The sequence below is a fragment of the Pelophylax lessonae genome (assembly GCF_965119305.1).
Source record: "Pelophylax lessonae genome assembly, chromosome: 10".
NCBI classification, from domain to species: Eukaryota; Metazoa; Chordata; class Amphibia; order Anura; family Ranidae; genus Pelophylax; species Pelophylax lessonae.
The window spans coordinates 129,799,295-129,824,217 of record NC_138777.1 but is presented as its reverse complement, the minus strand read 5'-3'; positions in this window follow the sequence as shown (position 1 = coordinate 129,824,217).

Below are 24,923 nucleotides of genomic sequence, written 5' to 3'. Positions count from 1 at the left end.
CTACAAATTTCATCAAAGAAAGTCTGTAAAGTTTCTGCGTTTCCTCTCCATATTAGGATAATATCATCTATGTATCTTTTATAATACTTCAAGTTTGGCCTATCCACACTAAAAACTTGCTCCTCTTCCCATTTTTGCATAAATATATTTGCAACACTGGGGGCATATTTAGCCCCCATAGCTACTCCCTTAGTTTGTGCATAATATTGTCCCTTGTGCCAAAAATAATTCGAATTCATGGCCATTTTAAGGCCTTCCAGAATAAAGTACACTTGTGCTTGTTTCAAATCTGTATATTTACATAATGCTCACTCTACGCTGTCCAATCCATCTCTCTGCACAATGTTAGTATACAAAGAGTTGACATCGATAGTCACTAAAATATCTTCCTCCGTGACTGCCAAATTTTGGATATCTGTTAGCAATTGTTTGCTGTCTCTAAGATAGGATCTCCCTTTAGGTACAAGGGGTTGCAAGAATTTGTCCAAATATTCTCCAAGGCGGGAGTTGACCGAATTTAATGCCACTGACTATCGGGCGGCCTGGTGGTTTTGCCTCGTCTTTATGTATTTTCGGTAAGTAATAAAATATAGGTGTCCTAGCTGCTTCCAACTGTAAATAGCTTGCCTCTTTTTTATTTAAAATACCTAATTCCTTTCCCTTTTTGATAAAAGCTTTTAAAATTCTTTCAAATTTCATTTTTGGGTCTCCTGGTAATTTTTTATATGTGTCTTCCACATTTAGGAGACGTTCCAGTTCTTCCTCATAGTCCTTCTGCTTTAAAATAACTAAACCCCCTCCTTTATCCGCCAGTCTTATGACAATTCCAGTTTTCTTGTGGTATCCCATATATCCTTCTCCTTCCTTCTGTTGATTTTCAAGGTCCTGATTTCCTCCTCTACCATTCTTTTAAAAACTTCCAAATTCTCGTTCTGTGGGTTCTTCGGGTTTAATGTTGATCTATTTTTTAATGTAGTATGTTTAAACTCAGTATTGGGCAAGAGAGCCATCTTATCCTTTTTAATTTAAAAAAAACTTTTTAATATTGATCTTCCTTATATATTTCTGAATATCAATATACGCCTCAAATTTGTCGAGGTTCTTATCGGGCGCATATTTTAGGCCCAGGTCTAGTAGTTTCAGTTCTTCCTCATCAAAGATCACATCACTGAGGTTTAAGATCCCTTTCCCTAATACTCTCTTCTTCGTTTTCTTTGTCCCTCCTCATTTTCCCCTTGGTTTCCGTTTCTTTCGTATTCATAGAACCTGGGTGGTTCTTCCCTCCTGTTCATATTGGACCCTCCTTGTCTGGGTGTTTCTCTCGGACCTCCGTACTGATGTTCTCGTCTCCATGGTTGTTGCCATCCATTGTTCCTCCATTGGTCGTGTTGCCATCCATTGTTCCTCCATTGGTTGTATTGCCTCGGAGGTCCCCCCCCCTCTTGGGGGCCTTCCTCTGTTTCCCCTTGGAAAAAAAACCCTTCTTGGAGGGGGGCCCCTATTGTCATATTGGGGTTCCTGGTAATAACCGAGCGGGGAAAAACTGTTGGATGTGCTAACATGTTTGTAGATGTGAGCTGGTGTCCTATCATTTCTCGGGTTGGTGTGTGTATTTGCCCTTGGATCATCATAAGTGTGCCTCGGTTCAAAATTCCTTTCTGCAATATTCCTGCCCCCATTCCCTGGGGTTCTTGGGGTCCTCACCACTCCAGCAGACGTCCTATGACGAAACGCGTAGGGTGGAGTCTAACGTCTTACGTCACTTCCAGTTACGGAGCCTGAGCCGTGGAACGCAGAAGCCTCCTGGCGCTTACTACACTGATCCTGACCAGCCTATCGAGTGAGTCTACACTATTTTATGCATCACTGCCTTGCATTTTCCATCATGGGGTTCTGTTTCTGTTTGAGCACCTAGATCGCTAGGATCTCCCTATCATCTGCTCATCAGAAGCGGAGGGAACCCCTGGATTTGTCAGCCTGTCTTAATCATACAGGTCGTATTGCTAGTGTGACATCTAGTGGTGAACACAGATGTAGACACTTTCCTTTGTCTCATTTTGCTTTCTCCTTTACGGTTTGAGGATATATTTTGGTGTTATTCTGGACACTACACTAACCTCCTTTTAGGAAAGAACGCCTTACTTTCCTAATTTTTATTTGGTTCACTTTAATATACACCAACATTAAGGAATTTCATATGCACTTTATTATATGAAATTATTATTTGCGATATTTTGCACTATTTATTTATTTATATATTCACTATTCAATTGTCACCTTGCACTTTATAAGTTACTGTAGTATAGTTTACAATAAATTATTTTCACAATTTGTGCACTTTCATTATTATCACTCATTGCACAGTTATCTTTGCTCACAGTATAGCATCCATATATACTGAGCACTTGTTGAGGGTCTGTGGAATTTATACCCTTGATTACTTCAGCCACTGGCACATTGCACTTTATATTACATTTGCATTTATTTATCTTTGATCATACATTGATGATTTTTGTGTGAGTCATCGCTTATAGGTAGCACCTTTTACCAGCCTTTTACATATATTTTTTTCAAGGACCAGGAATTGCTGTGGGTGGATGGCGGTCTGGCCGATATTTGTGGCCTGGCATGAGGAATTTCAATGAAATATGGTCTACTGGTCACATGTGTTGAATTCCTCAGAGATCCATGCCTCATTCACGATCCCCCCTGCTGCGCTGAACATCCTTTCGGACAGGACACTGGATAGGGGGCAAGCCAACATTTCCATTGCAAATTGTACAAGATCTGGCCAGAGGTCAAGCCTGCCCACCCAGTAGTCCAGGGGTTCGTCACTCCTCAGAGCGTCCATATCGGCCGTTAACCCAATGTAGTCGGACACCTGTCGGTCTAGGCGTTCCCTGATGCTGGATCCGGAGTACAGCTGTCGATGGTTCGGCTGAAAGAAGGATCTCATATCTGAAGTGACCAAGACATCTTCAAACCACCCTCTTCTTGCAGGCGCTGTTGGATTGCTACCAGCAACTGTCTCTCTGTGACTGGAAATTCCTCTGCCAGCGCACGCAAAAGCGGAATGCACCATTTCCCACAGCAAGGCCTGGAAGTGCTGCATTCTGACCGTCCTCTGTGATTGTGGTTAGGGATGATCGAACGGTTCGGGTCGACCATCGGTTCGACCCGAACATTGGGTGTTCAAAATTGGGCCGAATTCCGAACTTTATGCGGTAAAAGTTCGGAATTCGGGTCACCCGAACCGCCCAAAATGCAATGGGACAGAAAGTGGGCTTTAAAAGCCTGTAATTGGCCCAGAAACGTCAGTAAAAGCCAATGAGGGGGCAGGAGTCTGCTAGGAATGTGATTGGAGTGACTACGGGGACCAGAGGCCAATCAGGAGTGAATATGCCCCCCAGTATATAACATAGCCCCGCCTAACCTATAGCACTGTAATACAGAGGCTTTGGAAGAGACTGGAAGCATTTGTGTTTCTCCTGCTGTGTTAAACAACGTTTGCTGCATAGCCGATTGCTTGTAAAGCTCCAGATCAGCAGAAGAGCAGTCAGCTTACAGAAAAATTGTCAGTGTAGTTAGAAATACAGCGATTGTGCTGTTTGAGTTAGAAAAATAAATAAATACATTTAAAGGGACAGTATCAGTTAGAAATTATCTTCTGCTGTATGGAGCTGTTCTTTTAGTGTGAGGAAAGGGATATGCAGTGTAGTTAGGGTACTATATACCACTATAGTTAGATTCAATAATCTAGTTTTTGTAGGGATAGTTTTACGTGTCAGGGTTCCGTTTAGTGGGCACGTTGCACTGCTGATATATCTACAGCAGGTATACGTGCTTGCTAGTCAGCTATTGTGCAAAATACATTTCAGCGATACACACATCTGCTGTATTTAGCGACAACAGTGTGCGTCGCATAGCAGTGTGCGTTTTGCAGGTGAATTTCACCGTGCAGAATTGCCAAAGCCTCAGTGACAACTTAACGACTTTTCTTGTTGTAAGCTTTAAATCCACTGCAAAAGGCTTTGCTACTCTGCGTCACACACATCTGCTTTATATAGCGAAAACTTTGGGTCACATAGCAGTGTGCGTTTTGCAGGTGATTTTCACATCGCACAGTTGATAAAGCCTCAGTGACAAGTTACATAGTTACATAGTTACATAGTAGGTGAGGTTGAATAAAGACAATAGTCCATCCAGTTCAACCTGTGTAGGTGTGTGTGACTGTAATCATCTAACATAGCCCTCAATCTCCTGATCCTTGAGATGTAAGTCTAAGAGTCTTTTGAAAGTCACCATACTACCCGCAGAAACCACCTCTTGTGGTAGACAATTCCACAATCTTGTAGCCCTAACAGTAAAGAACCCCCCACGTTGCCTGAGGTTAAAACGCTTCTCCTCTAATCGCATTGTATGTCCTCGAGTCCTCATGCAATTCCTTCGAATGAACAGCTTTTCTTCTAAGCTGAGATCCCCATTAAGATATTTATAAATTGCTATCATGTCCCCTCTCAGACGTCTTTTCTCCAGGGAAAATAAATCGAGCGATTGCAGCCGCTCTTCATAGGTAAGGTCCTCCAACCCCCTAATCAGTTTAGTTGCCCTTCTCTGGACTTTCTCCAGCTCCAACACATCCCTCCTGAGGACTGGCGACCAGAACTGGACAGAATACTCCAGATGCGGTCGGACCAGATTTTTATAAAGTGGAAGGATTATAGTCTTATCTCTGGAATACATCCCTTTCTTTATGCATGCTAATATTCTGTTGGCTTTGGAAGCTGCCGCTTGGCATTGCATGCTGTTGCCTAATCTATCATCAACTAAGACTCCCAGATCTTTCTCCATTTTTGATTCCCCCAAGGGTTCCCCTCCTAACGTGTATTGTGTTTTTATGTTTTTGGTCCCCAAGTGCAAAACCTTACACTTCTCCACATTAAACCTCATTTGCCATGTCGTTGCCCACTCCGTAATTTTGTCCAGGTCATTCTGTAGGATATCTGCTTCATGCTGTGCAGTTATTGCCCTGGCCAATTTTGTGTCATCTGCAAAAACTGATAACGAACTACTGATCCCTTCCTCAATGCTGTTTATGAATAAATTGAACAAGGTTGGTCCCAGGACTGAGCCCTGGGGCACCCCGCTTACTACCTCAGACCAGTCTGAGTATGCGCTGTTTATTACTACCCTTTGGACACGGCAATATCCCCAAGGGTCAGCTCTTAAGAATAAGGAGAAACTGTAGCGACACCTGGGATTTTGATATACAAGCTGATATACTCATTCAAAGGTTTATTGAAAAAGGTTACAAAAGAAAAGATTTGGAACACCTTAAGCATTTAGTAAGAAATACAGATAGAGGTGATCTTATTAAAGAAAACAAAAAGAAAGAATCGAATAATAGACATGAGTTTGCCTTCATCACAGGTTTTAATAGGCAACACAAAGATATAGAAAAAATAATAAGAAAACATGGCCTATACTCACGGCAGACAGAACATTGAGAACAATTTTACCAAGCAGACCCTCCTTTATCTACAGAAAAGCACCAACACTAAAAGATAAATTGGTGCATAATGTGGTCAACCCACCTAAAAAGATTTCCCTTCCAACCAGTATCAATGGCTTTTTCAGGTGCAAAAAATGTCTACCCTGTAGGACCAATAAGAATCAGCAAAGAAAAATAACAAGTTATAAATCAAATTCCACTGGGAACGAATACAGAATAAAGGACACCATTACTTGTACCAGTTCAAATGTAACATATGTTATAGAATGCCCTTGCAGTATATAGGTAGAACTACTCATCCCTTATATATAAGAATAAGGGAACACATCAAAAATATTAAAAAAGGTTTTGACAAGCACAACCTCTCCAGACACTTCAATGAAGTACACTCTCAAAACCCCTCAGGATTAACCTTTTATGGAATAGATAAAATTAAGGGGGACTGGAGAGGAAGTAACAAGAAAAGGATGGTCTCGCGCAACAAAACAAAATGGATTTATCTGATGAAATCTCTTCGCCCGGATGGGTTGAATGCGGACATAGACCTTAATTGTTTCATCACAGATGTATAACATATCCTAAGACCACTTTTTTAACCTTTTTTACCTTTCCATCATGATTCTTATTATTATTTTTATGTATCTTTATACAATCATACAATTTTTTATTTTTATCCTTTCACATTTTTGTCAACACTCACCATGATCTGAGTATGTTTACATGTTGGTACCATATTTTACAATTTTAATATAATTTTTATATTTTCAATATTTTTATATTTTTATCTTCAATATTTTAATATTTTTATTTTTAATCCTTTGGCATTTTTTTACATACTCTTATCATATCTGGCCTGGCCCATTATTTTAATACTCAGTTTTTTTATTAATTTTATTTTTTTACCCTAATTTTTATTCTCATAGTCCTCCTCCAATTTAATCAGGTCCTTCTCATCCAGCATCCTTTTTATTGAATCCTTTTTATTGAATTCACTTATCCTCCTCATGTTATTGATTTTTATTAATCGTATGTTTCTATTTGATTGAACTTTTTTATCCGTATTTTTTTATCTCTATTTTTTATCTAAATTTTAACAGTATTCCACACAATTGTATCGTTTTTTAATTTTTATTTCATAATATTTGGAACAGGAACAACAGTTGTGTCCTTCTTCCCTCCTCGTTATTTCTTATCGGATTTGTCCACACTGTTTTAATTCTACATGTTTTTTTCAGTGTCCTTCTCATCCAGCATCATTCCCATTTTTATTTCTATTGAGTCACATTTGGTTTTCTATTGGTGACACCCAGACGTTATATACTAAGGGACAGTAAATAACTTGGACCTAGTATAGTTTTATTACTATAATTATGGATCAATGCTTCACTGATGATATGCTTATGAAGGTTTTTTTCTATTTATGAAAAACTCATAATTGGTGAAGTGATATTGCACTATATGGACGATATGATTTTATTTTTAACAAACCAAGTTTTCATGCAGCTTCTTGTTTTATTCCTCTGATTTTTCTGCGTCCTCAGCATCAATTCATGTGACACCATGTTGTCTCATGCGTCTGATATTTTTATATATTTTTTTATTTTCATATATTTCTATTTTTTGGAAAACATTAAAGATTAAGTTTTTTCCATTTTTTCTTTTTAAACATTTTATCGATCGTTGGTGTAGGCTGATCGGAAATGATGACACACAGCCGACCTTTCATGTCCTTATATGAACCGATGTTGCAGAGATAGGAGTAACATGGCCTCTTTCCGGTTCTATAGGAGCACCAAGATGGCGTTGGGTGAACCTTCTTGGTTGCTAGGACACGGGTGGCTATTAAACAGCCGGGAGTACACCTTGTTGACGCTGCACCAACAGATGTCCTATGACTAAACGCATTGGGTGGAGTCTAACGTCTTACGTCACTTCCGGTTACGGAGCCTGAGCCGTGGAACGCTCCCTTGGCGCTTACTACACTGATCCTGACCAGCCTACCGAGTGAGTCTACACTATTTTATGCATCACTGCCTTGCATTTTCAATCATGGGGTTCTGTTTCTGTTTGAGCACTTAGATCGCTAGGATCTCCCTATCATCTGCTCATCAGAAGCGTAGGGAACCCCTGGATTTGTCAGCCTATCTTCATCATACAGGTCGTATTGCTAGTGTGACATCTAGTGGTGAACACTAATGTAGACACTTTCCTTTGTCTCATTTTGCTTTCTCCTTTACGGTTCGAGGATATAACTTTTGGTGTTGTTCTGGACACTACACTAACCTCCTTTTAGGAAAGAACGCCTTACTTTCCTAATTTTTATTTGGTTCACTTTAATATACACCAACATTAAACAATTTCATATGCACTTTATTATATGAAATTATTATTTGCGATATTTTGCACTATTTATTTATTTATATATTCACTATTCAATTGTCACCTTGCACTTTATAAGTTAATATAGTTTACAATAAATTATTTTCACAATTTGTGCACTTTCATTATTATCACTCATTGCACATTTCTGTTTGCTCACAGTATAGCATCCATATATACTGAGCACTTGTTGAGGGTGTGTGGAATTTATACCCTTGATTACTTCAGCCACTGGCACATTGCACTTTATATTACATTTGCATTTATATATCTTTGATCATACATTGATGATTTTTGTGTGAGTCATCACTTATAGGTAGCACCTTTTACCAGCCATCAACATAAATTTTTTTCACGTTTTAACCCTTGTACCCCAGGGGTTGGTTGGTGGCAGGTTACACCTATTTTATTTCTATTTTATATACTCCATAGCACTGGTCATCTTTACTTTTAATAATTCCTGGTCCTTGGCTTCCCTACATACAGCGGCAGAAAAGGCATTTCATGTCCATTGAATGGCAAATTTTTGGGGCCTTTCAGGGCTGAAAATTATTTTTTCTGTGAATTCCTAATGTACCTCCAGCCACAGAATACAACTTTCTTTGCTGTCAATTAAACCCATGTGGGCTAATTTTTGGGGCCTATACAGGACGACACTTACTTCTTTATTCTGTGAATGCCTAATGAACCATAAGCCACAGAATACTAAGTTCTTAGCTGTCAGTTAAACCCATGTGGGCTAATTTGTGGGGCCTATACTGGCCGACACTTACTTCTTTATCCTGTGAATAACTAATGTACCTCCAGCAACCAAATACTACGTTCTTAGCTGTCAGGTAATTCCCATGAGGGCTAATTTTTGGGGCCTATACTGGCCGACACTTACTTCTTTATCCTGTGAATGCCTAATGTACCTCCAGCCACCAAATACTACGTTCTTACCTATCAGGTAAACCCATGTGGGCTAATTTTTGGGGCCCTTTTTCTGGCCGACACTTACTTCTTTAGCCTGTGAATGCCTAATGTACCTCCAGCCACGAAATACTATGTTCTTAGCTGTCAGGTAAACCCATGTGGGCTAATTTTTGGGGCCTATTCTGGCCGACACTTACTTCTTTATCCTGTGAATGCCTAATGTATCTCCAGCCACCAAATACTACGTTCTTAGCTGTCAGGTAAACCCATGTGGGCTAATTTTTGGGGCCTATACTGGCCGACACTTACTTCTGTATCCTATGAATGCCTAATGTATCTCCAGCCACCAAATACTACGTTCTTAGCTGTCAGGTAAACCCATGTGGGCTAATTTTTCGGGCCTATACTGGCCGACACTTACTTCTGTATCTTGTGAATGCCTAATGTACCTCCAGCCACCAAATACTACATTCTTAGCTGTCAGGTAAACCCATGTGGGCTAATTTTTGGGGGCTATACAGGCCGACACTTACTTCTGTATCCTGTGAATGCTTAATGTACCTCCAGCCACCAAATACTATGTTCTTAGCTGTCAGGTAATCCCATGTGGGCAAACGTTCGGGGCCTATACTGGCCGACACTTACTTCTGTATCCTGTGAATGCCTAATGTAACTTCAGCCACAGAATACTACGTTCTTAGCTGTCAGGTAAGCCCATGTGGGCTAATTTTTGGGGCCTATACTGGCCGACACTTACTTCTTTATCCTGTAAATGCCTAATGTACCTCAAGCCACAGAATACTACGTTCTTAGCTGTCAGGTAAACCCATGTGGGCTAATTTTTGGGGCCTATACTGGCCGATACTTACTTCTTTATCCTGTGAATGCCTAATGTACCTCCAGCCACCAAACACTATGTTCTTAGCTGTCAGGTAAACCCATGTGGGCTAATTTTTGGGGCCTATACTGGCCGACACTTACTTCTTTATCCTGTGAATGCCTAATGTACCTTCAGCCACCAAATACTACGTTCTTAGCTGTCAGGTAAACCCATGTGGGCTAATTTTTGGGGCCTATACAGGCCGACACTTACTTCTGTATCCTGTGAATGCTTAATGTACCTCCAGCCACCAAATACTATGTTCTTAGCTGTCAGGTAATCCCATGTGGGCAAACGTTCGGGGCCTATACTGGCCGACACTTACTTCTGTATCCTGTGAATGCCTAATGTAACTTCAGCCACAGAATACTACGTTCTTAGCTGTCAGTTAAACCCATGTGGGCTAATTTTTGGGGCCTATACTGGCCAACACTAACTTCTTTATCCTGTGAATGCTCAATGGACCTCCAGCCACCAAAAACTATGTTCTTAGCTGTCAGGTATACGCACGTGGTCTAATTTTTGGGGCCTATACTGGCCGACACTTACTTCTATATCCTGTGAATGCCTAATGTACCTCCAGCCACCAAATACTACATTCTTAGCTGTTAGGTAAACCCATGTGGGCTAATTTTTGGGGCCTATACTGGCCGACACTTCTGTATCCTGTGAATGCCTAATGTACCTCCAGCCACCAAATACTACGTTCTTAGCTGTCAGTTAAACCCATGTGGGCTAATTTGTGGGGCCTATACTGGCCGACACTTACTTCTTTATCCTGTGAATGCCTAATGTACTTCCAGCCACCAAATAATACGTTCTTAGCTGTCAGGTAAACCCACGTGGTCTAATTTTTGGGGCCTATACTGGCCGACACTTACTTCTGTATCCTATGAATGCCTAATGTACCTCCAGCCACCAAATACTACGTTCTTAGCTGTCAGGTAAACCCATGTGGGCAAATTTTTGGGGCCTATACAGGCCGACACTTACTTCTGTATCCTGTGAATGCCTAATGAACCATAAGCCACAGAATACTAAGCTCTTAGCTGTCAGTTAAACCCATGTGGGCTAATTTGTGGGGCCTATGCTGGCCGACACTTACTTCTTTATCCTGTGAATGCCTAATGTACTTCCAGCCACCAAATAATACGTTCTTAGCTGTCAGGTAAACCCACGTGGTCTAATTTTTGGGGCCTATACTGGCCGACACTTACTTCTGTATCCTATGAATGCCTAATGTACCTCCAGCCACCAAATACTACGTTCTTAGCTGTCAGGTAAACCCATGTGGGCAAATTTTTGGGGCCTATACAGGCCGACACTTACTTCTGTATCCTGTGAATGCCTAATGAACCATAAGCCACAGAATACTAAGTTCTTAGCTGTCAGTTAAACCCATGTGGGCTAATTTGTGGGGCCTATGCTGGCCGACACTTACTTCTTTATCCTGTGAATGCCTAATGTACTTCCAGCCACCAAATAATACATTCTTAGCTGTCAGGTAAACCCACGTGGTCTAATTTTTGGGGCCTATACTGGCCGACACTTACTTCTGTATCCTATGAATGCCTAATGTACCTCCAGCCACCAAATACTACGTTCTTAGCTGTCAGGTAAACCCATGTGGGCAAATTTTTGGGGCCTATACAGGCCGACACTTACTTCTGTATCCTGAGAATGCCTAATGAACCATAAGCCACAGAATACTAAGTTCTTAGCTGTCAGTTAAACCCATGTGGGCTAATTTGTGGGGCCTATGCTGGCCGACACTTACTTCTTTATCCTGTGAATGCCTAATGTACTTCCAGCCACCAAATAATACATTCTTAGCTGTCAGGTAAACCCACGTGGTCTAATTTTTGGGGCCTATACTGGCCGACACTTACTTCTGTATCCTATGAATGCCTAATGTACCTCCAGCCACCAAATACTACGTTCTTAGCTGTCAGGTAAACCCATGTGGGCAAATTTTTAGGGCCTATACAGGCCGACACTTACTTCTGTATCCTGTGAATGCCTAATGAACCATAAGCCACAGAATACTAAGTTCTTAGCTGTCAGTTAAACCCATGTGGGCTAATTTGTGGGGCCTATGCTGGCCGACACTTACTTCTTTATCCTGTGAATGCCTAATGTACTTCCAGCCACCAAATAATACATTCTTAGCTGTCAGGTAAACCCACGTGGTCTAATTTTTGGGGCCTATACTGGCCGACACTTACTTCTGTATCCTATGAATGCCTTATGTACCTCCAGCCACCAAATACTACGTTCTTAGCTGTCCGGTAAACCCATGTGGGCTAATTTTTCGGGCCTATACTGGCCGACACTTACTTCTGTATCTTGTGAATGCCTAATGTACCTCCAGCCACCAAATACTACATTCTTAGCTGTCAGGTAAACCCATGTGGGCTAATTTTTGGGGCCTATACAGGCCGACACTTACTTCTGTATCCTGTGAATGCCTAATGTACCTCCAGCCACCAAATACTATGTTCTTAGCTGTCAGGTAATCCCATGTGGGCAAACTTTCGGGGCCTATACTGGCCAACACTTACTTCTGTATCCTGTGAATGCCTAATGTAACTTCAGCCACAGAATACTACATTCTTAGCTGTCGGGTAAGCCCATGTTGGCTAATTTTTGGGGCCTATACTGGCCGACACTTACTTCTTTATCCTGTAAATGCCTAATGTACCTCCAGCCACAGAATACTACGTTCTTAGCTGTCAGGTAAACCCATGTGGGCTAATTTTTGGGGCCTATACTGGCCGACACTTACTTCTTTATCCTGTGAATGCCTAATGTACCTCCAGCCACCAAACACTATGTTCTTAGCTGTCAGGTAAACCCATGTGGGCTAATTTTTGGGGCCTATACTGGCCGACACTTACTTCTTTATCCTGTGAATGCCTAATATACCTTCAGCCACCAAATACTACGTTCTTAGCTGTCAGGTAAACCCATGTGGGCTAATTTTTGGGGCCTATACAGGCCGACACTTACTTCTGTATCCTGTGAATGCCTAATGTACTTTAAGCCACAGAATACTACGTTCTTAGCTGTCAGTTAAACCCATGTGGGCTAATTTTTGGGGCCTATACTGGCTAACACTAACTTCTTTATCCTGTGAATGCTCAATGGACCTCCAGCCACCAAAAACTACGTTCTTAGCTGTCAGGTATACGCACGTGGTCTAATTTTTGGGGCCTATACTGGCCGACACTTACTTCTATATCCTGTGAATGCCTAATGTACCTCCAGCCACCAAATACTACATTCTTAGCTGTCAGGTAAGCCCATGTGGGCTAATTTTTGGGGCCTATACTGGCCGACACTTCTGTATCCTGTGAATGCCTAATGTACGTCCAGCCACCAAATACTACGTTCTTAGCTGTCAGGTAAACCCATGTGGGCTAATTTTTGGGGCCTATACAGGCCGACACTTACTTCTGTATCCTGTGAATGCCTAATGTACCTTCAGCCACCAAAGACTACGTTCTTAGCTGTCAGGTAAACGCATGTGGGCTAGTTTTTGGGGCCTATACTGGCCGACACTTACTTCTTTGTCCTGTGAATGCCTAATGTACCTCCAGCCACCAAATACTACGTTCTTAGCTGTCAGGTAATCCCATGTGGGTGAATTTTTAGGGCCTATACTGGCCGAACCTTACTTCTTTATCCTGTGAATGCCTAATGTACCTCCAGCCACCAAATACTACGTTCTTACCTGTCAGGTAAACCCACGTGGTCTAATTTTTGGGGCCTATACTGGCCGACACTTACTTCCTTATCCTGTGAATGCCTAATGTACCTCCAGCCACCAAATACTACATTCTTAGCTGTCAGGTAAACCCATGTGGGCTAATTTTTGGGGGCTATACAGGCCGACACTTACTTCTGTATCCTGTGAATGCTTAATGTACCTCCAGCCACCAAATACTATGTTCTTAGCTGTCAGGTAATCCCATGTGGGCAAACGTTCGGGGCCTATACTGGCCGACACTTACTTCTGTATCCTGTGAATGCCTAATGTAACTTCAGCCACAGAATACTACGTTCTTAGCTGTCAGGTAAGCCCATGTGGGCTAATTTTTGGGGCCTATACTGGCCGACACTTACTTCTTTATCCTGTAAATGCCTAATGTACCTCAAGCCACAGAATACTACGTTCTTAGCTGTCAGGTAAACCCATGTGGGCTAATTTTTGGGGCCTATACTGGCCGACACTTACTTCTTTATCATGTGAATGCCTAATGTACCTCCAGCCACCAAACACTATGTTCTTAGCTGTCAGGTAAACCCATGTGGGCTAATTTTTGGGGCCTATACTGGCCGACACTTACTTCTTTATCCTGTGAATGCCTAATGTACCTTCAGCCACCAAATACTACGTTCTTAGCTGTCAGGTAAACCCATGTGGGCTAATTTTTGGGGCCTATACAGGCCGACACTTACTTCTGTATCCTGTGAATGCTTAATGTACCTCCAGCCACCAAATACTATGTTCTTAGCTGTCAGGTAATCCCATGTGGGCAAACGTTCGGGGCCTATACTGGCCGACACTTACTTCTGTATCCTGTGAATGCCTAATGTAACTTCAGCCACAGAATACTACGTTCTTAGCTGTCAGTTAAACCCATGTGGGCTAATTTTTGGGGCCTATACTGGCCAACACTAACTTCTTTATCCTGTGAATGCTCAATGGACCTCCAGCCACCAAAAACTATGTTCTTAGCTGTCAGGTATACGCACGTGGTCTAATTTTTGGGGCCTATACTGGCCGACACTTACTTCTATATCCTGTGAATGCCTAATGTACCTCCAGCCACCAAATACTTCATTCTTAGCTGTTAGGTAAACCCATGTGGGCTAATTTTTGGGGCCTATACTGGCCGACACTTCTGTATCCTGTGAATGCCTAATGTACCTCCAGCCACCAAATACTACGTTCTTAGCTGTCAGTTAAACCCATGTGGGCTAATTTGTGGGGCCTATACTGGCCGACACTTACTTCTTTATCCTGTGAATGCCTAATGTACTTCCAGCCACCAAATAATACGTTCTTAGCTGTCAGGTAAACCCACGTGGTCTAATTTTTGGGGCCTATACTGGCCGACACTTACTTCTGTATCCTCTGAATGCCTAATGTACCTCCAGCCACCAAATACTACGTTCTTAGCTGTCAGGTAAACCCATGTGGGCAAATTTTTGGGGCCTATACAGGCCGACACTTACTTCTGTATCCTGAGAATGCCTAATGAACCATAAGCCACAGAATACTAAGTTCTTAGCTGTCAGTTAAACCCATGTGGGCTAATTTGTGGGGCCTATGCTGGCCGACACTTACTTCTTTATCCTGTGAATGCCTAATGTACTTCCAGCCACCAAATAATACATTCTTAGCTGTCAGGTAAACCCACGTGGTCTAATTTTTGGGGCCTATACTGGCCGACACTTACTTCTGTATCCTATGAATGCCTAATGTACCTCCAGCCACCAAATACTACGTTCTTAGCTGTCAGGTAAACCCATGTGGGCAAATTTTTAGGGCCTATACAGGCCGACACTTACTTCTGTATCCTGTGAATGCCTAATGAACCATAAGCCACAGAATACTAAGTTCTTAGCTGTCAGTTAAACCCATGTGGGCTAATTTGTGGGGCCTATGCTGGCCGACACTTACTTCTTTATCCTGTGAATGCCTAATGTACTTCCAGCCACCAAATAATACATTCTTAGCTGTCAGGTAAACCCACGTGGTCTAATTTTTGGGGCCTATACTGGCCGACACTTACTTCTGTATCCTATGAATGCCTTATGTACCTCCAGCCACCAAATACTACGTTCTTAGCTGTCCGGTAAACCCATGTGGGCTAATTTTTCGGGCCTATACTGGCCGACACTTACTTCTGTATCTTGTGAATGCCTAATGTACCTCCAGCCACCAAATACTACATTCTTAGCTGTCAGGTAAACCCATGTGGGCTAATTTTTGGGGCCTATACAGGCCGACACTTACTTCTGTATCCTGTGAATGCCTAATGTACCTCCAGCCACCAAATACTATGTTCTTAGCTGTCAGGTAAACCCATGTGGGCTAATTTTTGGGGCCTATACTGGCCAACACTTACTTCTGTATCCTGTGAATGCCTAATGTAACTTCAGCCACAGAATACTACATTCTTAGCTGTCGGGTAAGCCCATGTTGGCTAATTTTTGGGGCCTATACTGGCCGACACTTACTTCTTTATCCTGTAAATGCCTAATGTACCTCCAGCCACAGAATACTACGTTCTTAGCTGTCAGGTAAACCCATGTGGGCTAATTTTTGGGGCCTATACTGGCCGACACTTACTTCTTTATCCTGTGAATGCCTAATGTACCTCCAGCCACCAAACACTATGTTCTTAGCTGTCAGGTAAACCCATGTGGGCTAATTTTTGGGGCCTATACTGGCCGACACTTACTTCTTTATCCTGTGAATGCCTAATATACCTTCAGCCACCAAATACTACGTTCTTAGCTGTCAGGTAAGCCCATGTGGGCTAATTTTTGGGGCCTATACAGGCCGACACTTACTTCTGTATCCTGTGAATGCCTAATGTACTTTAAGCCACAGAATACTACGTTCTTAGCTGTCAGTTAAACCCATGTGGGCTAATTTTTGGGGCCTATACTGGCTAACACTAACTTCTTTATCCTGTGAATGCTCAATGGACCTCCAGCCACCAAAAACTACGTTCTTAGCTGTCAGGTATACGCACGTGGTCTAATTTTTGGGGCCTATACTGGCCGACACTTACTTCTATATCCTGTGAATGCCTAATGTACCTCCAGCCACCAAATACTACATTCTTAGCTGTCAGGTAAGCCCAAGTGGGCTAATTTTTGGGGCCTATACTGGCCGACACTTCTGTATCCTGTGAATGCCTAATGTACGTCCAGCCACCAAATACTACGTTCTTAGCTGTCAGGTAAACCCATGTGGGCTAATTTTTGGGGCCTATACAGGCCGACACTTACTTCTGTATCCTGTGAATGCCTAATGTACCTTCAGCCACCAAAGACTACGTTCTTAGCTGTCAGGTAAACGCATGTGGGCTAGTTTTTGGGGCCTATACTGGCCGACACTTACTTCTTTGTCCTGTGAATGCCTAATGTACCTCCAGCCACCAAATACTACGTTCTTAGCTGTCAGGTAATCCCATGTGGGTGAATTTTTAGGGCCTATACTGGCCGAACCTTACTTCTTTATCCTGTGAATGCCTAATGTACCTCCAGCCACCAAATACTACGTTCTTACCTGTCAGGTAAACCCACGTGGTCTAATTTTTGGGGCCTATACTGGCCGACACTTACTTCCTTATCCTGTGAATGCCTAATGTACCTCCAGCCACCAAATACTACATTCTTAGCTGTCAGGTAAACCCATGTGGGCTAATTTTTGGGGGCTATACAGGCCGACACTTACTTCTGTATCCTGTGAATGCTTAATGTACCTCCAGCCACCAAATACTATGTTCTTAGCTGTCAGGTAATCCCATGTGGGCAAACGTTCGGGGCCTATACTGGCCGACACTTACTTCTGTATCCTGTGAATGCCTAATGTAACTTCAGCCACAGAATACTACGTTCTTAGCTGTCAGGTAAGCCCATGTGGGCTAATTTTTGGGGCCTATACTGGCCGACACTTACTTCTTTATCCTGTAAATGCCTAATGTACCTCAAGCCACAGAATACTACGTTCTTAGCTGTCAGGTAAACCCATGTGGGCTAATTTTTGGGGCCTATACTGGCCGACACTTACTTCTTTATCCTGTGAATGCCTAATGTACCTCCAGCCACCAAACACTATGTTCTTAGCTGTCAGGTACACCCATGTGGGCTAATTTTTGGGGCCTATACTGGCCGACACTTACTTCTTTATCCTGTGAATGCCTAATGTACCTTCAGCCACCAAATACTACGTTCTTAGCTGTCAGGAAAACCCATGTGGGCTAATTTTTGGGGCCTATACAGGCCGACACTTACTTCTGTATCCTGTGAATGCTTAATGTACCTCCAGCCACCAAATACTATGTTCTTAGCTGTCAGGTAATCCCATGTGGGCAAACGTTCGGGGCCTATACTGGCCGACACTTACTTCTGTATCCTGTGAATGCCTAATGTAACTTCAGCCACAGAATACTACGTTCTTAGCTGTCAGTTAAACCCATGTGGGCTAATTTTTGGGGCCTATACTGGCCAACACTAACTTCTTTATCCTGTGAATGCTCAATGGACCTCCAGCCACCAAAAACTATGTTCTTAGCTGTCAGGTATACGCACGTGGTCTAATTTTTGGGGCCTATACTGGCCGACACTTACTTCTATATCCTGTGAATGCCTAATGTACCTCCAGCCACCAAATACTTCATTCTTAGCTGTTAGGTAAACCCATGTGGGCTAATTTTTGGGGCCTATACTGGCCGACACTTCTGTATCCTGTGAATGCCTAATGTACCTCCAGCCACCAAATACTACGTTCTTAGCTGTCAGTTAAACCCATGTGGGCTAATTTGTGGGGCCTATACTGGCCGACACTTACTTCTTTATCCTGTGAATGCCTAATGTACTTCCAGCCACCAAATAATACGTTCTTAGCTGTCAGGTAAACCCACGTGGTCTAATTTTTGGGGCCTATACTGGCCGACACTTACTTCTGTATCCTATGAATGCCTAATGTACCTCCAGCCACCAAATACTACGTTCTTAGCTGTCAGGTAAACCCACGTGGGCAAATTTTTGGGGCCTATACAGGCCGACACTTACTTCTGTATCCTGTGAATGCCTAATGAACCATAAGCCACAGAATACTAAGTTCTTAGCTGTCAGTTAAACCCATGTGGGCTAATTTGTGGGGCCTATGCTGGCCGACACTTACTTCTTTATCCTGTGAATGCCTAATGTACTTCCAGCCACCAAATAATACATTCTTAGCTGTCAGGTAAACCCACGTGGTCTAATTTTTGGGGCCTATACTGGCCGACACTTACTTCTGTATCCTATGAATGCCTTATGTACCTCCAGCCACCAAATACTACGTTCTTAGCTGTCCGGTAAACCCATGTGGGCTAATTTTTCGGGCCTATACTGGCCGACACTTACTTCTGTATCTTGTGAATGCCTAATGTACCTCCAGCCACCAAATACTACATTCTTAGCTGTCAGGTAAACCCATGTGGGCTAATTTTTGGGGCCTATACAGGCCGACACTTACTTCTGTATCCTGTGAATGCCTAATGTACCTCCAGCCACCAAATACTATGTTCTTAGCTGTCAGGTAATCCCATGTGGGCAAACTTTCGGGGCCTATACTGGCCAACACTTACTTCTGTATCCTGTGAATGCCTAATGTAACTTCAGCCACAGAATACTACATTCTTAGCTGTCAGGTAAGCCCATGTTGGCTAATTTTTGGGGCCTATACTGGCCGACACTTACTTCTTTATCCTGTAAATGCCTAATGTACCTCCAGCCACAGAATACTACGTTCTTAGCTGTCAGGTAAACCCATGTGGGCTAATTTTTGGGGCCTATACTGGCCGACACTTACTTCTTTATCCTGTGAATGCCTAATGTACCTCCAGCCACCAAACACTATGTTCTTAGCTGTCAGGTAAACCCATGTGGGCTAATTTTTGGGGCCTATACTGGCCGACACTTACTTCTTTATCCTGTGAATGCCTAATATACCTTCAGCCACCAAATACTACGTTCTTAGCTGTCAGGTAAACCCATGTGGGCTAATTTTTGGGGCCTATACAGGCCGACACTTACTTCTGTATCCTGTGAATGCCTAATGTACTTTAAGCCACAGAATACTACGTTCTTAGCTGTCAGTTAAACCCATGTGGGCTAATTTTTGGGGCCTATACTGGCTAACACTAACTTCTTTATCCTGTGAATGCTCAATGGACCTCCAGCCACCAAAAACTACGTTCTTAGCTGTCAGGTATACGCACGTGGTCTAATTTTTGGGGCCTATACTGGCCGACACTTACTTCTATATCCTGTGAATGCCTAATGTACCTCCAGCCACCAAATACTACATTCTTAGCTGTCAGGTAAGCCCATGTGGGCTAATTTTTGGGGCCTATACTGGCCGACACTTCTGTATCCTGTGAATGCCTAATGTACGTCCAGCCACCAAATACTACGTTCTTAGCTGTCAGGTAAACCCATGTGGGCTAATTTTTGGGGCCTATACAGGCCGACACTTACTTCTGTATCCTGTGAATGCCTAATGTACCTTCAGCCACCAAAGACTACGTTCTTAGCTGTCAGGTAAACGCATGTGGGCTAGTTTTTGGGGCCTATACTGGCCGACACTTACTTCTTTGTCCTGTGAATGCCTAATGTACCTCCAGCCACCAAATACTACGTTCTTAGCTGTCAGGTAATCCCATGTGGGTGAATTTTTAGGGCCTATACTGGCCGAACCTTACTTCTTTATCCTGTGAATGCCTAATGTACCTCCAGCCACCAAATACTACGTTCTTACCTGTCAGGTAAACCCACGTGGTCTAATTTTTGGGGCCTATACTGGCCGACACTTACTTCCTTATCCTGTGAATGCCTAATGTACCTCCAGCCACCAAATACTACATTCTTAGCTGTCAGGTAAACCCATGTGGGCTAATTTTTGGGGGCTATACAGGCCGACACTTACTTCTGTATCCTGTGAATGCTTAATGTACCTCCAGCCACCAAATACTATGTTCTTAGCTGTCAGGTAATCCCATGTGGGCAAACGTTCGGGGCCTATACTGGCCGACACTTACTTCTGTATCCTGTGAATGCCTAATGTAACTTCAGCCACAGAATACTACGTTCTTAGCTGTCAGGTAAGCCCATGTGGGCTAATTTTTGGGGCCTATACTGGCCGACACTTACTTCTTTATCCTGTAAATGCCTAATGTACCTCAAGCCACAGAATACTACGTTCTTAGCTGTCAGGTAAACCCATGTGGGCTAATTTTTGGGGCCTATACTGGCCGACACTTACTTCTTTATCCTGTGAATGCCTAATGTACCTCCAGCCACCAAACACTATGTTCTTAGCTGTCAGGTAAACCCATGTGGGCTAATTTTTGGGGCCTATACTGGCCGACACTTACTTCTTTATCCTGTGAATGCCTAATGTACCTTCAGCCACCAAATACTACGTTCTTAGCTGTCAGGTAAACCCATGTGGGCTAATTTTTGGGGCCTATACAGGCCGACACTTACTTCTGTATCCTGTGAATGCTTAATGTACCTCCAGCCACCAAATACTATGTTCTTAGCTGTCAGGTAATCCCATGTGGGCAAACGTTCGGGGCCTATACTGGCCGACACTTACTTCTGTATCCTGTGAATGCCTAATGTAACTTCAGCCACAGAATACTACGTTCTTAGCTGTCAGTTAAACCCATGTGGGCTAATTTTTGGGGCCTATACTGGCCAACACTAACTTCTTTATCCTGTGAATGCTCAATGGACCTCCAGCCACCAAAAACTATGTTCTTAGCTGTCAGGTATACGCACGTGGTCTAATTTTTGGGGCCTATACTGGCCGACACTTACTTCTATATCCTGTGAATGCCTAATGTACCTCCAGCCACCAAATACTTCATTCTTAGCTGTTAGGTAAACCCATGTGGGCTAATTTTTGGGGCCTATACTGGCCGACACTTCTGTATCCTGTGAATGCCTAATGTACCTCCAGCCACCAAATACTACGTTCTTAGCTGTCAGTTAAACCCATGTGGGCTAATTTGTGGGGCCTATACTGGCCGACACTTACTTCTTTATCCTGTGAATGCCTAATGTACTTCCAGCCACCAAATAATACGTTCTTAGCTGTCAGGTAAACCCACGTGGTCTAATTTTTGGGGCCTATACTGGCCGACACTTACTTCTGTATCCTATGAATGCCTAATGTACCTCCAGCCACCAAATACTACGTTCTTAGCTGTCAGGTAAACCCATGTGGGCAAATTTTTGGGGCCTATACAGGCCGACACTTACTTCTGTATCCTGTGAATGCCTAATGAACCATAAGCCACAGAATACTAAGTTCTTAGCTGTCAGTTAAACCCATGTGGGCTAATTTGTGGGGCCTATGCTGGCCGACACTTACTTCTTTATCCTGTGAATGCCTAATGTACTTCCAGCCACCAAATAATACATTCTTAGCTGTCAGGTAAACCCACGTGGTCTAATTTTTGGGGCCTATACTGGCCGACACTTACTTCTGTATCCTATGAATGCCTTATGTACCTCCAGCCACCAAATACTACGTTCTTAGCTGTCCGGTAAACCCATGTGGGCTAATTTTTCGGGCCTATACTGGCCGACACTTACTTCTGTATCTTGTGAATGCCTAATGTACCTCCAGCCACCAAATACTACATTCTTAGCTGTCAGGTAAACCCATGTGGGCTAATTTTTGGGGCCTATACAGGCCGACACTTACTTCTGTATCCTGTGAATGCCTAATGTACCTCCAGCCACCAAATACTATGTTCTTAGCTGTCAGGTAATCCCATGTGGGCAAACTTTCGGGGCCTATACTGGCCAACACTTACTTCTGTATCCTGTGAATGAATAATGTAACTTCAGCCACAGAATACTACATTCTTAGATGTCGGGTAAGCCCATGTTGGCTAATTTTTGGGGCCTATACTGGCCGACACTTACTTCTTTATCCTGTAAATGCCTAATGTACCTCCAGCCACAGAATACTACGTTCTTAGCTGTCAGGTAAACCCATGTGGGCTAATTTTTGGGGCCTATACTGGCCGACACTTACTTCTTTATCCTGTGAATGCCTAATGTACTTCCAGCCACCAAATAATACATTCTTAGCTGTCAGGTAAACCCACGTGGTCTAATTTTTGGGGCCTATACTGGCCGACACTTACTTCTGTATCCTATGAATGCCTAATGTACCTCCAGCCACCAAATACTACGTTCTTAGCTGTCAGGTAAACCCATGTGGGCAAATTTTTGGGGCCTATACAGGCCGACACTTACTTCTGTATCCTGAGAATGCCTAATGAACCATAAGCCACAGAATACTAAGTTCTTAGCTGTCAGTTAAACCCATGTGGGCTAATTTGTGGGGCCTATGCTGGCCGACACTTACTTCTTTATCCTGTGAATGCCTAATGTACTTCCAGCCACCAAATAATACATTCTTAGCTGTCAGGTAAACCCACGTGGTCTAATTTTTGGGGCCTATACTGGCCGACACTTACTTCTGTATCCTATGAATGCCTAATGTACCTCCAGCCACCAAATACTACGTTCTTAGCTGTCAGGTAAACCCATGTGGGCAAATTTTTAGGGCCTATACAGGCCGACACTTACTTCTGTATCCTGTGAATGCCGAATGAACCATAAGCCACAGAATACTAAGTTCTTAGCTGTCAGTTAAACCCATGTGGGCTAATTTGTGGGGCCTATGCTGGCCGACACTTACTTCTTTATCCTGTGAATGCCTAATGTACTTCCAGCCACCAAATAATACATTCTTAGCTGTCAGGTAAACCCACGTGGTCTAATTTTTGGGGCCTATACTGGCCGACACTTACTTCTGTATCCTATGAATGCCTTATGTACCTCCAGCCACCAAATACTACGTTCTTAGCTGTCCGGTAAACCCATGTGGGCTAATTTTTCGGGCCTATACTGGCCGACACTTACTTCTGTATCTTGTGAATGCCTAATGTACCTCCAGCCACCAAATACTACATTCTTAGCTGTCAGGTAAACCCATGTGGGCTAATTTTTGGGGCCTATACAGGCCGACACTTACTTCTGTATCCTGTGAATGCCTAATGTACCTCCAGCCACCAAATACTATGTTCTTAGCTGTCAGGTAATCCCATGTGGGCAAACTTTCGGGGCCTATACTGGCCAACACTTACTTCTGTATCCTGTGAATGCCTAATGTAACTTCAGCCACAGAATACTACATTCTTAGCTGTCGGGTAAGCCCATGTTGGCTAATTTTTGGGGCCTATACTGGCCGACACTTACTTCTTTATCCTGTAAATGCCTAATGTACCTCCAGCCACAGAATACTACGTTCTTAGCTGTCAGGTAAACCCATGTGGGCTAATTTTTGGGGCCTATACTGGCCGACACTTACTTCTTTATCCTGTGAATGCCTAATGTACCTCCAGCCACCAAACACTATGTTCTTAGCTGTCAGGTAAACCCATGTGGGCTAATTTTTGGGGCCTATACTGGCCGACACTTACTTCTTTATCCTGTGAATGCCTAATATACCTTCAGCCACCAAATACTACGTTCTTAGCTGTCAGGTAAACCCATGTGGGCTAATTTTTGGGGCCTATACAGGCCGACACTTACTTCTGTATCCTGTGAATGCCTAATGTACTTTAAGCCACAGAATACTACGTTCTTAGCTGTCAGTTAAACCCATGTGGGCTAATTTTTGGGGCCTATACTGGCTAACACTAACTTCTTTATCCTGTGAATGCTCAATGGACCTCCAGCCACCAAAAACTACGTTCTTAGCTGTCAGGTATACGCACGTGGTCTAATTTTTGGGGCCTATACTGGCCGACACTTACTTCTATATCCTGTGAATGCCTAATGTACCTCCAGCCACCAAATACTACATTCTTAGCTGTCAGGTAAGCCCATGTGGGCTAATTTTTGGGGCCTATACTGGCCGACACTTCTGTATCCTGTGAATGCCTAATGTACGTCCAGCCACCAAATACTACGTTCTTAGCTGTCAGGTAAACCCATGTGGGCTAATTTTTGGGGCCTATACAGGCCGACACTTACTTCTGTATCCTGTGAATGCCTAATGTACCTTCAGCCACCAAAGACTACGTTCTTAGCTGTCAGGTAAACGCATGTGGGCTAGTTTTTGGGGCCTATACTGGCCGACACTTACTTCTTTGTCCTGTGAATGCCTAATGTACCTCCAGCCACCAAATACTACGTTCTTAGCTGTCAGGTAATCCCATGTGGGTGAATTTTTAGGGCCTATACTGGCCGAACCTTACTTCTTTATCCTGTGAATGCCTAATGTACCTCCAGCCACCAAATACTACGTTCTTACCTGTCAGGTAAACCCACGTGGTCTAATTTTTGGGGCCTATACTGGCCGACACTTACTTCCTTATCCTGTGAATGCCTAATGTACCTCCAGCCACCAAATACTAC